Below are 15,715 nucleotides of genomic sequence, written 5' to 3' on the forward strand. Positions count from 1 at the left end.
CCTGGCCTCTGAAATCCTGCCGCAACCATTTCGCCTAATGCATGCCTGGGCTGGCACACCCGCCTGGCAGGTTCTGCTGCCAGGGCTCTTGTCTGGAGAGGCCGCCTCACCAGTCTTCGCCCGTTCTCCCTGAGCCGTGTCTGCACCTCTGAAAGGGCACATGCCGCTCAGGGTCCGCTCCCACCCCACCCATCAGGAGGATCGGGGGCTGCAGCTGAGGTCCCCACCCCCTTCTCCACCCTCCACCAACCAGGCCTGAGGCCGGTGAACACGGCTGCACCAGGGTGCGAGCCCACAAGCTGGGCATGGCCAGTGACCAGAGCAGTTGCCCCGGTCTGAGTGGAGGCCAGAGGGCCGACTCCAGCTCACAACCACAGGTTGGTTTGCTCAGCTCAGAGGTGGTCTCCGCATTGTACAGAAACACCGTACTGTCCGACAGTCAGTAAACTTGTTTCTCAGGGGTTAACCGTTCTGGATCTACTTATAGGCTAGCCTTGGACAAATAGTACACATGCTGTAGACACTGATAGCCAGATTTCATGCTATTGGGTAATCAAATTACAAATAAGCGATGTGGTACTAGTCTGGGGTTATCAGCATGACATGTTTATTTCTAATAGACACAAAAATAAATATAGATATGTGTGCGTGCGTGGGTTGGGACACACACACACATACACACACGTATTTCCTAGCTCCGCCTGCCCCCAAAAGCAGGGACATCCTAGTAGCCATGAGTAAACTCAGCACCCAGATCTGGGTTTCTGGAACCAGGGCTCCTTAGAGAAATGGCTGATTCTAGGGTTGGGTCAGAGAAAGTGCAAAATGATCTTGGAGCATCTTCCTAAGCCAGAAAGTGCTTTAAAAAGGAAAAAAATCCAAAGGACATAGGAGCCAGCCTAAAAGAACTCCCACTGGCCACAGCTGGGACAATCTGAACAACAAAATAAATACCAGCAGTCTTGAATTATAACCCAAATAATAAAATAAATGAGCACAGTTCATACTGATTTAAAGACATTATTGAATCAATTTAAAAAAGAGGAAGAAGAGATAAATTATCCTGAGAGAAGAATTACAATTAATAAGTGTAAAATGAATGATGAAAATAGAAAATTAACATTAGGCCCTGCTGGGGTGTCTCAATGATTGAGCATTGACCCATAAACCAGGAAGTCACTGGTTTGACTCCTGGTCAGGGCACATACATGAGTTTTGGGCTCAGTCCCCAGAAGGGGGCCTGCATGAGGCAGCCAATTGATGATTCTCTCTCATGGATGTTTCTATCTACCTCTACCTACCCTCTCTCTAAAATCACTAAAAACATTCGTTTCACAGATTACGTTGGGAGGGGAAAGAACAGCCGGCACAGGTATTGGATCAGCACATGCGAAAGCCCGGAGGCTGGAAAGAACGTGTGTTTAAAAGAAACAGAAATCACACTGTGGAGAACAGTATGGAGCTTCCTCAAAAAACTGAAAATGGAACTCCCATTTGACCCAGTAATCCCGCTCCTAGGATTATATCCCAAGAAACTAGAAACACCAATCAGAAAAGATATATGCACCCCTATGTTCATAGCAGCACAATCTACAATAGCTAGGATTTGGAAACAGCCTACGTGCCCATCAGCAGATGAATGGATCAAAAAACAATGGTACATCTACACAATGGAATACTACGCTGCCATAAAAAAGAAGGAATTCTCATCATTTGCAGCAACCTGGATGGAATTGGAGAACATCATGCTGAGTGAAATAAGCCAGTCAATGAAAGAGAAACACCACATGACCTCACTCATTTATGGATAATAAAGAACATTATAAACTGATGAACCAAAAGATAGATATAGAGACAGAAAAGCAACAAGCAGACTGTCAAATTACAGCGGGGAGGGGAGGGAGATCTGGGGGAGATAATAGATCAACTGAAGGACTTGTATACATGCATATAAGTACAACCAATGGACACAAAATTCTGGGGACGGTGGGTATGAATGGGAGGGGGGGCAATGGTAAAATATGTACACAGATAATAATTTAATTTAAAAAAAAAAAGAAAGAAACAGAAATCAGGTCAATAGGGCAGGAACTGGGCTGAGTGGAAGGAAAGTGTCGGAGGGTGAAACTGGGGGGTGGGGTGTGGGTTAGGTCTGGTGGGGCCCTAAATGTCACACCATGAGCTCACTGTGTTGCTTAACTTCTCTGACCTTGGTATTTCACAGTGATCTTGACAGTGTTAATGCAATCACTGGCCCAGGGCTAACCACTCACTAAAAGTCAGGTTTTATGTGTTAACAGTGTTATTGGGGTATAATTCACATATGATACAATTCTTCCAATTAAAGTACACAATTCTTCCAATTAAAGTACACAGTTCTGCCTGTAGTTCTGTGGTTTAGTGTCCACCCATGAAGCAGGAGGTCACAGGTTCGATTCCCAGTCAGGGCACTATGAGGAGGTACTACCCCTGGCCTCTCCTGTTTGGATGTGTTTTCTGAGTATATTGTTATAAGTTGTTTTCCATGACTTGAAGCAAACAGCCTGCACCTGCGGAAAATAAGATACACTCCCCAGCCAACTCGGGCGCTCCTCTCTGCCTGAGCTGTGCACCCACCAGACCCCCTGCTCTCTTCCAAGGTCACCCGGCTGGCTGGTGCAACCCTGACCCTATAGAAGCAAACATAAGCACTCCCTTGGTGCTGACACCGACACACTGGTCTCCGCCAGCTGTGGGAGAATGTCTTAAGAATTCTTACTCTCGCCGAAACCGGTTTGGCTCAGTGGTAGAGCGTCTGTCTGCGGACTGAAAGGTCCCAGGTTCGATTCCGGTCACCGGCATGTACATTGGTTGCGGGCACATCCCCGGTAGGGGGTGTGTAAGAGGCAGCTGGTCGATGTTTTTCTCTCATCGACATTTCTAGCTCTCTATCCCTCTCTCCTCCTCTCTGTAAAAAATCAATAAAATATATTTAAAAAAACAAACAAAAAAACACAGAATTCTTACTCTCACAACCTCTCTTTGCCTGGCTCCTGTTAGCTTGGACCTAACAGGCACATGCCTGGGTTCCAAGCTCTCTCCCCAGTAGGTGGCATGTAGGAGGCAGTTGATCAATGATTCTCTCTCATCATTGATGTGTTGTTTTATATATATATATATATATATATATATATATATATATATATATCTCCAAAGGAAGGGAGATGGAGAGAGAGAGAGAAACATCAAGGATGAGAGAAAATCATTGATGGGCTGTCTCCTGCACGCCTCCTACTGGTGATTGAGCCCACAACCCCGGCATAAGCCCTTGACCGGAGTCGAACCCAGGACCTTTCAGTCCGTAGGTCGACACTCTATCCGCTGAGCCAAACCAGCTAGGGCTCATCCTTGTTGTTTCTATCTCTCCCTCTCTCTGAAATCAATAAAAACACCTTTAAAGATGGTACAGGTTTTTCTGTGTGGCCATATGTCTTCATACCTATTGGGCAGATACCTAGGAGTGAGACTGCGGGTCCTATGGGCACCGTATGTTTAATCTCGTGCGGAGTTGCCAGGCTGTTTTCCGCAGGATTGCACTCTTGTGCATTTCCTCCAGCAGTGGACAGCGGTTGGGATTTCCCCACATCACTTGTTCGCATTGTTTTCTATTACAATGCAATAGAGTGTGAAGTAGCTTCTCATTGTGGTTTGGAGAGTTTCTACTTTCTGTTACTATTTTTATTGATTCCATCATCCCCACTGCAGGACGCCCTTCCTCTTGTCTTTCCCGTCACTCCTTGGTGCCCTTTGAAGAAAGCTCGAGGAGCTGTGCCATTGGCCTCTGGCTCTTGTGCTCCCTCCCCTTCCCCTCTCCCCACACCATACCTCCTGCTTCGGAATCTCCAAATCTGACAATTACTACTCACAGTCAAAAGGGGCGGATTTTGGGGTCAGAAAGATGTGGGTTGGGCCGAAACCGGTTTGGCTCAATGGATAGAGTGTCGGCTTGGGGACTGAAGGTACCCGGGTTTCGATTCCGGTCAAGGGCATGTACCTTGGTTGCAGGCATATCCCCAGTGGGGGGTGTGCAAGAGGCAGCTGATCGATGACTCTCTCTCATCGATGTTTCTAGCTCTCTATCTCTCTCCCTTCCTCTCTGTACAAAAACAATAAAATATATTTTAAAAAAGAAAAAAAAAAGATGTGGGTTGGGATCCTGGCTCTGATGATCTTGGGCAGATAGATTTACCCCTGTGAGCTCCAGTTGCCTCGTCAGCCAAATAGGAATCTTAACTACTCTCTCTCCCCTAGGGCTCACTGGGACAGTTGTGTCGAGTCTTTAGTGCTATGCCTGGCCTTGAGTGGGGGCTGTCTTTCTCAGGATTTGTTTAGCTGGAAGTTCCAGAAGAAAACAACAACAACTAAGCTCAACTAAAAAACAACTGGCCAGCCAGAACCAGTTTGGCTCAGTGGATAGAGCATCAGCCTGAGGACTGGAAGGTCCCGGGTTCGATTCCAGTCAAGGGCATGTACCTTGGTTGCGGGCACACCCCTGGTGGGGGCTGTGCAGGAGGCAGCTGATAGATGTTTCTCTCTCATCGATGTTTCTAGCTCTCTATCCCTCTCCCTTCCTCACTGTAAAAATTCAATAAAATATATTTTAAAAATAAAAATAAAAAATAAAAAACAACTGGCCATAGCCGGTTTTGCTCAATGGCTAGAGTGTGGGCCCTTGGACTGAAGGGTCAAGGGTTCAATTCTAGTCAAGTGCATATACCTTCGTTGCAGGCTTGATCCTTGGCTGTGGGGTGCGTGTGGGAGGCAACTAATTCTTGTGTCTCTCTCACATCCATGTTTCTCCCCCTCCCTTCCATTCTCTCTAAAAATCAATGGGGGGAGAAGTGCCGGGCTAGCTCAGTCGGTAGAGGATGAGACTCTTAAAAATCCATGGGGGGGAAATACCCTTGGGTGAGGATTAACAAAATAACTCAAACTGGTATGAAAGGAGGAAAAAAGGAATGAATTGGTTCATGTAACTGAAAATCTAGGTTGTCTGGAAGCTGGGTTGACTTCAGGCATAGCTGGACCAAGAAATTCCAATGTCACCAGGAATCTAACTCTCTGTCTCTCTTTTTTTATATAAGTTTTTTTTGTTGTTGATTTCAGAGAGAAAGGGAGAGGGAGAGAGAGAGAAACACCAATGATGAGAATCATTGATCGGCTGCCTTCTGCATGCCCCCTACTGGGGATTGATCCTGAAACCCGGGCATGTGCCCTTGGCTAGAATCAAACACTAAGCCAAACCAGCTAGGGCTAACTCTCCGCCTCTTAACTTGACTAGGCTTTCATCTCATCAAGATGAGATTTGCTTTGCCCTGTGGATGCTTTATCCCCACCCAGCAGCCACTTGGAGAATGACATCCAGCTACTCCAGTGTTTCAACCGGAAGTCCCAGTACTGAATTTCATTGGTCCAGCTCAGATCGAATGTCATAACTGAACCAATCACCTGCCCTAGGGGATGGACTGCGTTGACTGGCCAGGTTGGAGAATGTGGGAGGGAGATTATCCTAAGTTTAGTCAGAGCACCTTCATGGGGCCATCGAGAGTCCCCCAGCCATGACAGGTTGTGTTTCCAGCAACTGGAACTGGAAGGCGCCAGAGCTGCAGGGAGGCAGCTCAGTGCGGGAAGTTCACGTTGGGTTTCAGATGCAGCTCAGCATCACGTGGTGCCCCTGAGTCGTCAACTGGATGAGACACGCGTGCACCTGATGTCTCGGTGGCTCACATTCTTTTCATTGTTTTTATTGAAATGTAAATTTTTTTTTTTGCTTTGAAGGACACAATGGAGAAGTGTAATTATGATGTGTCATTTCTCCAGCTGGAGTTAATGGCCTTTTTTTCTTTTTTTCTTTACTTGTCTTTCTTAGAAGTGCTGACAGTGTATCTCAATTCAACTTTTTGAAAGGTCAAATCTGCCAGGTAATCGATAGGTAGAATTATGTGTTTCTCTTAGCTTCTTTCTGCGGGGATGCCTCCTCTCACCCCCCTTGGAATTCTCTTTGTATCTTACATTGGGACCCATTTCCTCAAGGTTGCGCCTTTGTCTTTTTTTTTTTTTTTAATATATTTTATTAAGTTTTTAAAAATATATATTTTATTGATTTTTTACAGAGAGGAAGGGAGAGAGATAGAGAGTTAGAAACGTCGATGAGAGAGAAACATTGACCAGCTGCCTCTTGCACACCCCCTACCGGGGATGTGCCCACAACCAAGGTACATGCCCTTGACCGGAATCGAACCCGGGACCCTTCAGTCCGCAGATCGACGCTCTACCACGGAGCCAAACCGGTTTCGGCTGTTTTTTTGATTTTTTTACAGAGAGGAAGGAACAGGAATAGAGAGCTAGAAGCATTGATCAGCTGCCTCCTGCACACACCCCCACTGGGATGTGCCTGCAACCAAGGTACATACCCTTGACCAGAATCGAACCTGGGACCCTTGAGTCCGCAGGCTGACGCTCTATCCACTGAGCCAGACCAGTTTCGGCTGCGCCTTTGTCTTTACTTCTTGCTATACCTTGCTACCCCTTGGTGGGGTCCACCCTTTAGTAACTTTCTGAAAATGTAAGAGCATGGGACGTACTATTTTTGAAACCTCCCATGTTTTAAAATGTCTTTATTTGCTCCTTACATTTGATCAGTGTTTTTGGCTGGAAATAGTGGCATGGGTTGGAAGTCCTCTATTGTCTAAATTTTCAGTCCAAAGACCCATTGTCTCTTTGCTTCCACTGTTTTTTAATGTGTTGTTCGTTCTGCCAGGAATGCAATTCCCTCCTCTCTTTTTTTCTGGCTAATTCCTACTCATCCTTTAGGTCCCATGATAGACATTTGTAGGGTAGAACAATACCTAATAAGTGGAAAACTACATGGAAGTAAGTGGCTCTGTTGACTAATTTCAGCCATTTGAATGTGAGTAGAGATGAATATGTCACTCACTTCTCAGCGGAGGCACCAAAAATCACACACATACTTCTCCAATTTCCCTTTTGTCCCTCATTGGCAATGGCGGTGATGATCCCAAATGGTACAGCTACAAGATGATGGGTGCCTCGTCAGCACAGACCACGGCATGACCGTGTGGAGTTGAGTCCCTGTCAACCCATGTAGATGAGTATAATGAGGGGGAAATAAACTTTGGTTATGTTAAACCACTGCTCTTTGGACTTGGTTGTTAGTGCAGCACAACTTAACCTATCCTGACTAATACAGAGCCCATCTTTAATGTAGCTTCCTCAGAGAAGTCCCCCTAGAAAAAAGCCCCCCCCCCTCCCTGGCCGAAACCAGTTTGGCTCAGTGGATAGAGCGTCAGCCTGCGGACTGAAAGGTCCCGGGTTCGATTCCAGTCAAGGGCACGTACCTGGGTTGCGGGCACATCCCCAGTATGGGGTGTGCAAGAGGTAGCTGATCAATGATTCTCTCTCATCAATGTTTCTAACTCTCTATCCCTCTCCTTTCCTCTCTGTAAAAAGTTAATAAAATATATTTTAAAAAGAAAGAAAAGAAAAAAGCCCCCAAACTAGATTACGTCCCCCTATTGTAAGCTTGTATTTTCCTACATGGCCCTTATTAAACCGGTCACTACATAATTATTTTTGTAATGAGTTCTTCACCTATCTCCCACATTCTATCTCCAAGATCCCAAGAAGAAACAATAGTATGATATTTATGCCATCCATTGCTGCAGCCCCAAATCTAGCACAGAACCTGGCACATAGTAGATGCCCAAGATACATTTGTTGAATGAAAAAATTAGCTTTGCAAACTTTCAGCCAAAAAAAAAAAAAAAAAAAAAAAAAAAGGCAGCAATGAGCACAGCTCATTTCTAGAACAGTCTCTCACACAATCTCAGTACAACAGAGGCATGAGAGGCAGAGGACAAGTGGTTCCAAGCAAGCAAGGAAGTTGAGCAAGGAAAGTCTCATTTATCGTGAGAAAGCATCTATCCACATATTTATGTTTTCTTCAAGAGGATGTAATTTATTCTAGCAACTGCTTAGTCTGGGAGGAATTTCTAGGGCTTGATTTATTTCACTAAGGGGCATGGGAATTGGGTAGAGACGCATGGAAACATTCTTAGAATTTCTGAGAGACCCATGATAAAATTCAGGCAATGGTGCCAAAATACAATCACCGGAAGGCAATCCCACCTTATTGAGTTTCACTTCAGGACAATTTTTCTTTGGTGCCCACTACACTGATTTGTTGCTGTTGTTTTTCAATTTTATCGTGGAAAGCGGCTGCAGTATTTGGACAGGTTCAAGCCTCGGAGTGATGAGAGAGCACGGTCCTCTCATGGCCACGCACAAGTCCCAGCCTGGAGGGCAGAGCCCTCCCAGCACAATTATAGCCAACAGCTGTAGTTGTAAGCTTGAACCTATGGTCTGAGCACATGGCCCCACCTGCCTGAGTGATGCGGGCTTGGTAGAGTTCAGGTGCATGTAGTTGAGTAGGTTTGAAACCCACGAGAATGGTGTAAACATCTTGACTACGCCCTTGCTTTGGCTCGTGGAATCTGGCTATAAAATAAAGACACGGCTTTTAGTCCGTGGCGCTTTCTCTCCATCTGGGAGCAGCGTCCACCCAGACCCAGCTTTTATTCTCTTGTCTGTCTTTTCTCAATCCTTCACCACCCCCTCGCAGGGTCACTGAACCTGGCTGAGCTGGCGCGGCACATAAGGCGCCCTGGGGCTGCGTATGCCATGGCCGTGCCGGCTCCCCACATTTTATCACAACATGCGACAAACTGCATGGACTCCAAATGTCCTGGTCCCTCTGTACCCTTGGGAAGGTCAGTCTCCATTCTGGCTGCTCCAGTGGGCTTGGAGATCACTGTACTGTTTTGCATTTCCCTTATGGCTAATGATGTTGAGAATATTTTCATGCGCCGCTTGGCATCCAGTTATCTTCTTTTGTGAAGAGTCTGTTCAAGTCTTTGGCCCGTGTTTTTATTGAGCTGCTTTTCTGAGTTGTAAATGCATGGTGACGATGGAGATTACCACAAGGGAAAAGCAGTAACTCCCCTACTGAATGCGCTCTATATCTGAGCCTCTATTTTCTCGCCTGTAAAATGGGATCTTATTTGTACCTACCCCTTGGGGTTGGGCTGAGGGTTAAATGACTTAAGACAGAGCCACTGAGGCAAGCATCAAGGAAGTTAATCTGGAGCCCTAGAGAAGTCAGTGAAGAGACTCAGAAACAGCTGGGAGGAGGCTCCAAGGACAGCTGTTGTATAATCATTCATTTAGTCATTCAACAAACAGTTATTGTGCGTCTTGTGTGTTTCCACACAAGAGGCACTGGAGAGCAGGTGCAGCTCGTTTTCTCTCAGTGGCATTGCTGAACCTTGCTGTGGGCACGCTGCAAGGGATGATGGGTGTTCTTGAAAGAATACTGGCCATAGGACAGTTGTCATTCATCTTTGTGCGGCTTTCACTCCCACAGGGGACACAGGGTTAGCAAGCAATGGCACAGGTGGTTGGGTGTTATTACGCTTATGGTCAAGAAAAGTCTCAGAACACATAAAGGCCTGGGCCGAGCTGGAGGTCAGGATGGGCGCCCCCAGCAGGTGACGGGCCAGCTGTGGCACAGACGAGAGGAGGGCTCAACAGGCTGCATTGCTTTCTGGGGCTGCTGTAATAAATCACCACCAACCGAGTGGTTAAAACAGAAGTGGATTCCCTCAGTTTGGAAGCTGGGTTCCAAAGTCAGGGTGTCAGTGGGGCCATGCGCTTCCTGAAGGCTCCGGAGGAGCGGGGAGAACCCCTCCCTGCCTCTTCCTGGCTTCTGGTGGTTACTGGATCTCTGGTTTACCCGCAGCTACATAACCCCCGTCTCTGCCTCCATGGCCACACACCTTCTTCCTGTGAGCATATCTCTGTCTTCCCTTCTTACTTGTTGTTGTTGTTGACTTCAGAGAGGAAGGAGAGGGAAAGAGTTAGAAACATCAATGAAAGAGAATCACTGATTGGTTGCCTCCCACATGCCCTCCACTGGGGATAGAGCTGGAAAACCCAGGCATGTGCCCTTGAGTGGAATCAAACCCAGGACCCTTCAATCTGCAGGATGACACTCTATCCACTGCGCCAAAGGGCTGCTGTCTTCCCTTCTTCTTCTTCTTCTTCTTAAAAAAAAAAAAAAATATATATATATATATATATATATATATATATATATATATATATATATATTATTGATTCAGAGAGGAAGGGAGAGGGATAGAGAATTAGAAACATCAATGAGAGAGAAACATTGATCAGCTGCCTCCTGCACAGCCCCTACTGGGGATGTGCCGGCAACCAATGTACATGCCCTTGACAGGAATTGAACCTGGGACCTTTCAGTCCATAGGCCAATGATCTACCCACTAAGCCAAACCGATTTCAGCTGTCTTCCCTTCTTATAAGGGCACCCAGTCATCTTGGATTCAGGGCCAACTCTAACCCAATATGCCCTCATCCCAACTAATTACAGTGACAAAGACCCTATTTCCAAATAAGGTCACAGCCACAGGTACCTGGGGTTAGGACTTCAATATGTCTTTTTGGAGGATCTGAATAGACATTTTTCCAAACAAGACATACAGAAAGCCAACAGGGACATTAAAAAAAAGGGTTGAACATCACTAATTATCAGGGAAATGCAAGTCAAAATCACAATGAGATATCAGCTCACACCTGTCAGAATGGCTGTTGTCAAAAGAGCAGGAAACAATGAGGGTTGGAGAGGATGCAGACAAAAGGGAACTCTTGTGCACTGTTGGTGGGAATGTAAATTGGTGCAGCCACTATGGAAAACAGTGTGGAGCTTCCTCAAAAAAATAAAAATAGAACTACCATATGATCCAGCAGTTCCACTTCTGGAAATATATTTAAAGAAAATAAAAACACTACCTCCATAATCACAGCAGCATTATTTACAATTGCCAATATACGGAAACAACCTAAGTGTTCATGGATGGAAGAATGAGTAAAAAAATATAAACTCCAGCCCTGGCCGGCTTGGCTCAGTGGATGGAGCGTCAGCCTGCGGACTGGACTGAAGGGGTCTCCGGTTCGATTCTGGTCTAGGGCACATGCCTGTATTTCAGGCTTGATCCCCAGTGTGGGGCGTGTAGGAGGCAGCCAGTCAATGATTCGATGTTTCTATTTCTCCTTCTCCCTTCCTCTCTGAAATCAATAAAGAAATATATTTAAAAAAAGAAAAAAAAGAAAAAGAAATATAAATTCCGGCCCAGGCTGGTGGTTCAATTAGTTGGAGTGTCATCCCGTACACCAAAAGATTGAGAGTTCAATACCTGACTGGTATTGAAATTTCTTTTGAGAGCCAAATTTTTTAAACTTAAACTTCTTCTAACACCACTTCTTCAAAATAGACTCGCCCAGGCTGTGGTATTTTGTGGAAGAGCCACACTCAAGGGGCCAAAGAGCCGCGTGTGGCTCTCGAGCCGCAGTTTGCCGACCAAGGTACATAATGGAATATTATCCAGCCATAAAAAAGAAGGAAGTCTTGCCATTTGTGACAGCATAGATGGAACTTCGGGGCTTTATACTAAGTGATAACACTTGTTACTTCTTGTCTTTTTGATGCTAGCCATTCTGACAGGTGTGAGTTGCTAGCTCACTGTGGTTTTGATTTGTATTTCCCTGATGATCAGGATGGTGAGCACATTTTCATGCAGCTATTGGCTATGTTCTTTGTCTTCTTTGGAGAAATGACTTCAGATCTTCTGCCCATTTTTTAATTGGGTTGTTTGTACTTTTTTTAACATAGATACTAGAATATTGAAAATTCTATCTCACACTTTGTTTCTAGTGGACAGAGCTGCTCTAGATGTGTGTGTGTGTGTGTGTGTGTGTGTGGTAAAAATTGTTTATAAAATAATTTTATTTTTTTTTCTTTTCTTAATTTCTGTATTTAAAAAAATATATTTTATTGCCGGGACCGGTTTGGCTCAGTGGACAGAGCGTCGGTCTGCGGACTGAAGGGTCCCGGGTTCGATTCCGGTCAAGGGCATGTACCTTGGTTGCGGGCACATCCCCAGTGGGGGGTGTGCAGGAGGCAGCTGGTCGATGTTTCTCTCTCATCGACATTTCTAGCTCTCTGTCCCTCTCAATTCCTCTCTGTGTAACATCAATAAAAAATATTAAAAAAAAAATATATATATATATATATATATATATATATATATATATATATATTTTATTGATTTTTCACAGAGAGGAAGAGAGAGGGATAGAGAGTTAGAAACATCGATCAGCTGCCTCCTGCACACCTTCTACTGGGGATGTGCCCTCAACCAAGTGTATGCCCTTGACCAGAATTGAACCTGGGACCTTTCAGTCTGCAAGCTGATGCTCTATCTACTGATCGGTTTCGGCTGATTTCAGTATTTTTAAATAATTTTATATTTAGGACAAATATTTTGTTTTTTGTTAACAGATGTCAACCAGACTTATTGAGATGGTCACTTTGCAATATATACAAATACCGAGTTATTATGTTGTACACATAAAACTAACCTTATTTATCAACTAGAGGCCCGGTGCACGAAATATGTGCACTTGGGGAGTCTCTCAGCCCGGCCTGCACCCTCTCACAGTCTGGGATCCCTCGGGATATGTCTGACTGACGGCTTAGGCCAGCTCCCACTGGCCTAAAGTAAATAAAATGAAGTTTATCATTTGAAAAAGAAAACAATAATTTTATAAATAGATGTGTCCTTCCTGCTGTTGAATGGATTTGAGGGGTCAGAGGTGGCAGTCAGGAGACCAGGAACCAGGGAACACTGGTGCTGGGGGCTTGGCCTGGGAGGACAGCGGTGGGAATAAGAGTGAAAACAAGAGCAGCCCAGCCAGGGTGACTCCTGGTTGAGTGTCGACCTATGAACCAGGAGGTCAGGGTTCGATTCCTGGTCTATCAGGTTGTGAGCTGATCCCCAGTAGGGGCATGCAGGAGGTAGCAATCAATGATTCTTTCCCATCATTGATGTTTCTATCTCTCCCTCTCTGAAATCAATAGATAGATAGATAGATAGATAGATAGATATACAATAGCAATGAATGAAGCGATGGCTGCGTGCCAGGCAGTGTTCTAAGTGTTTCTGCATATTCATTTCCTCCCCCCAAACCCTGGGAAGTAGGCACTAGTTGTCCTCAGACCCCATTTGGCAGATGAGGAAATCGAAGCGTAGAGACGGGAGGTCACGTGTCTGAGATAGCTGGCTGCAACATCTCTGCAGATGGCCAGGACTGTTATGTTGCTTTGGGGAACAGGAGGACACCTGGGACACAGGTTAGGAGGTGGTAAGACAGACCCTGGTAAGAAAGGCAATGGAGGCTGGGGGTGGGCAAGGGCTGGGGAGGAAAAGCCAGTGGTGGGGAAATACAGGACCAATTCAGGACCTAGAGGACATTCCAGGGGCAACGCAGGCTGGACCGTGGGCTGGGGACGGAGACCCAGGTGGAGAGCTGATGTGGCTCATGGAGGAGGGGAAGGTTGAGGAATCCCGGCCCTGCAGTAAAACACCCCCTTCCCCAGGGGGTACGGCTGTGGCCACAGTGCAGGTCAGACGCCAGATCACACAGAAGAGGGTTTGTGGCCCCCACCACCCATCGGTCCCCTGCGAGGCAACAAGTTCTCTGTCAATTTCACAGGTTTCCGTGGCACCTACCGTGTGGTTTGTTGAGCACCTGCTGTGGGCCAGGCCACCGGCTATGTGTTGAGGGCCCAGCAGTGACCAGGATGGACAGACACCCCCACCCTCAAGCTGTGGTGGAAACAGAAGTAATAAACATAGAAATGATATGTGCAAAACACATATATATGGTGGGGGAAAGTAAGTTTACAGTTGTGAGTATGAGAAACGGTTTCTTCTTGTATTACTGCTTATGGTATTCATTATTGTATTATTTTCCATATGAACTGAACAGCTGCAAACCTACTTTAAAAAAAAAAAATTTTATTGCCGAAACCAGTTTGGCTCAGTGGTAGAGCGTCGGTCTGCGGACTGAAGGGTCCTGGGTTCGATTTGAGTCAGGGGCATGTACATTGGTTGCAGGCACATCCCCGGTGGGGGGTGTGCAAGAGGCAGCTGGTCGATGTTTCTCTCTCATTGATGTTTCTAGCTCTCTCTCTCCCTTCCTCTCTGTAAAAAATCAATAAAATATATATATTAAAAAATCAATAAAATATATATATTAAAAAATCAATAAAATATATATATATATATATATATATATTTTTTATTGATTTTTTACAGAGAGAAGGAGAGAGAAACATCGACCAGCTGCCTCCTGCCCACCCCCCACCGGGGATGTGCCGGCAACCAATGTACATGCCCCTGACCGGAATCGAACCCAGGGACCTTTCAGTCCGCAAACGGATGCTCTACCACTGAGCCAAACCGGTTTCGGCTGTAAACCTACTTTTGCTCCACCCTCTATATCAGGGGTCTTCAAACTTTTTAAAGTGGGGGCCAGATCACGGTCCCTCAGAGAGCTGGAGGGCCGGACTATATGAACTACTAATTCCTACTGTAACACCTCGGCTGCGCTCACTGCCCGAAAAACCTGGCGGGCAGGATCAGACTCCTCTGCGGGCCGCATGTGGCCCACGGGCCATAGTTTGAAGACCCCTGCATATAGAATCGGTGCTATGGCCCTGGCAAGTGTGGCATAGTTGGTTGAGCATCTTCCTGTGCACCAAAGGGTTGCCAGTTCAATTCCCAGATTTCAGGCTCATCCTCAGTGTGGGGAGGTATGGGGGGGGGCAGTCGATCAATAATATGTTCTCACATCCTCTCTCAATAAAGAAACAAACAAACAAACAAATAAATAAATAAATAAAATCAGTGCTATGGTGTGAATGTTTGTGCCCCAAATTCATATGTTAAAGCCCTAAACCCCAATGCGATAGTGTTTGGAGGTGGTTAGCGTAGGTGAGGCCATGAGGGTGGAGTCCCCATGGTGGGAATGATGCCCTTATAAAAACGGGAAGAGATTCCGGTCTCAGCCTCACTCTCTCTCCCGGGAGAGGCCCTGTGAGGACATGCCAGGAAGAGGCCTCACCAACATCGCAGCTCTACTGGCACCCTGATCTTGAACTTCTACCTTCCAGAATTGTGAGAAATAAATGTCTGTTTTTAAGGCCACCCAGTCTGTGGTATTTGTGACAGCAGCCTGAGCTGAACAAATATAGCAGGGAAGGGAGAAAGGAGCCCAGGGGTGGGCATTTGGAGGAATTCTGAGGGAGGTCACCCTTCAGGGATGACATTAGAATGAAGTCCCCAAGGAGGTTCAGGAGGACTCACACAGATACCTCAGGGAAGAGAGAAAACAGCGTGTGCAAAGGTCCTGTGGTGGGTGGGACCTGTTGAGTCTGAGAAAAAGGCCGGGTGTGCCTGAAGGGGGAGCAGAGGGAAAGTCAGGGGCGGGCCTTTCCTTTTGTGTCTTCTCCTTTGCACTCCACACCCTCGCCCTAATCCTCCCTGACTTTCTTAACCGGCTGAGGGCTGAGCGCGGTGCCGCTGGGCGGGCCGCCCCCTCTGAGGGTCACAGGTCCTCACACTGTCATCTCGCCCTTCAGGTTGAGGCTGGCCTGCGCTGAGCCCTGCCTGCACCTTCGATGCCGCATGAAGAGCTTAACACGGATGAACTCAGCCCCTCCTTCTGACATTCC

Source organism: Pipistrellus hanaki (genome assembly GCF_964339955.1).
Source record: "Pipistrellus hanaki genome assembly, chromosome: 5".
NCBI lineage: Eukaryota > Metazoa > Chordata > Mammalia > Chiroptera > Vespertilionidae > Pipistrellus > Pipistrellus hanaki.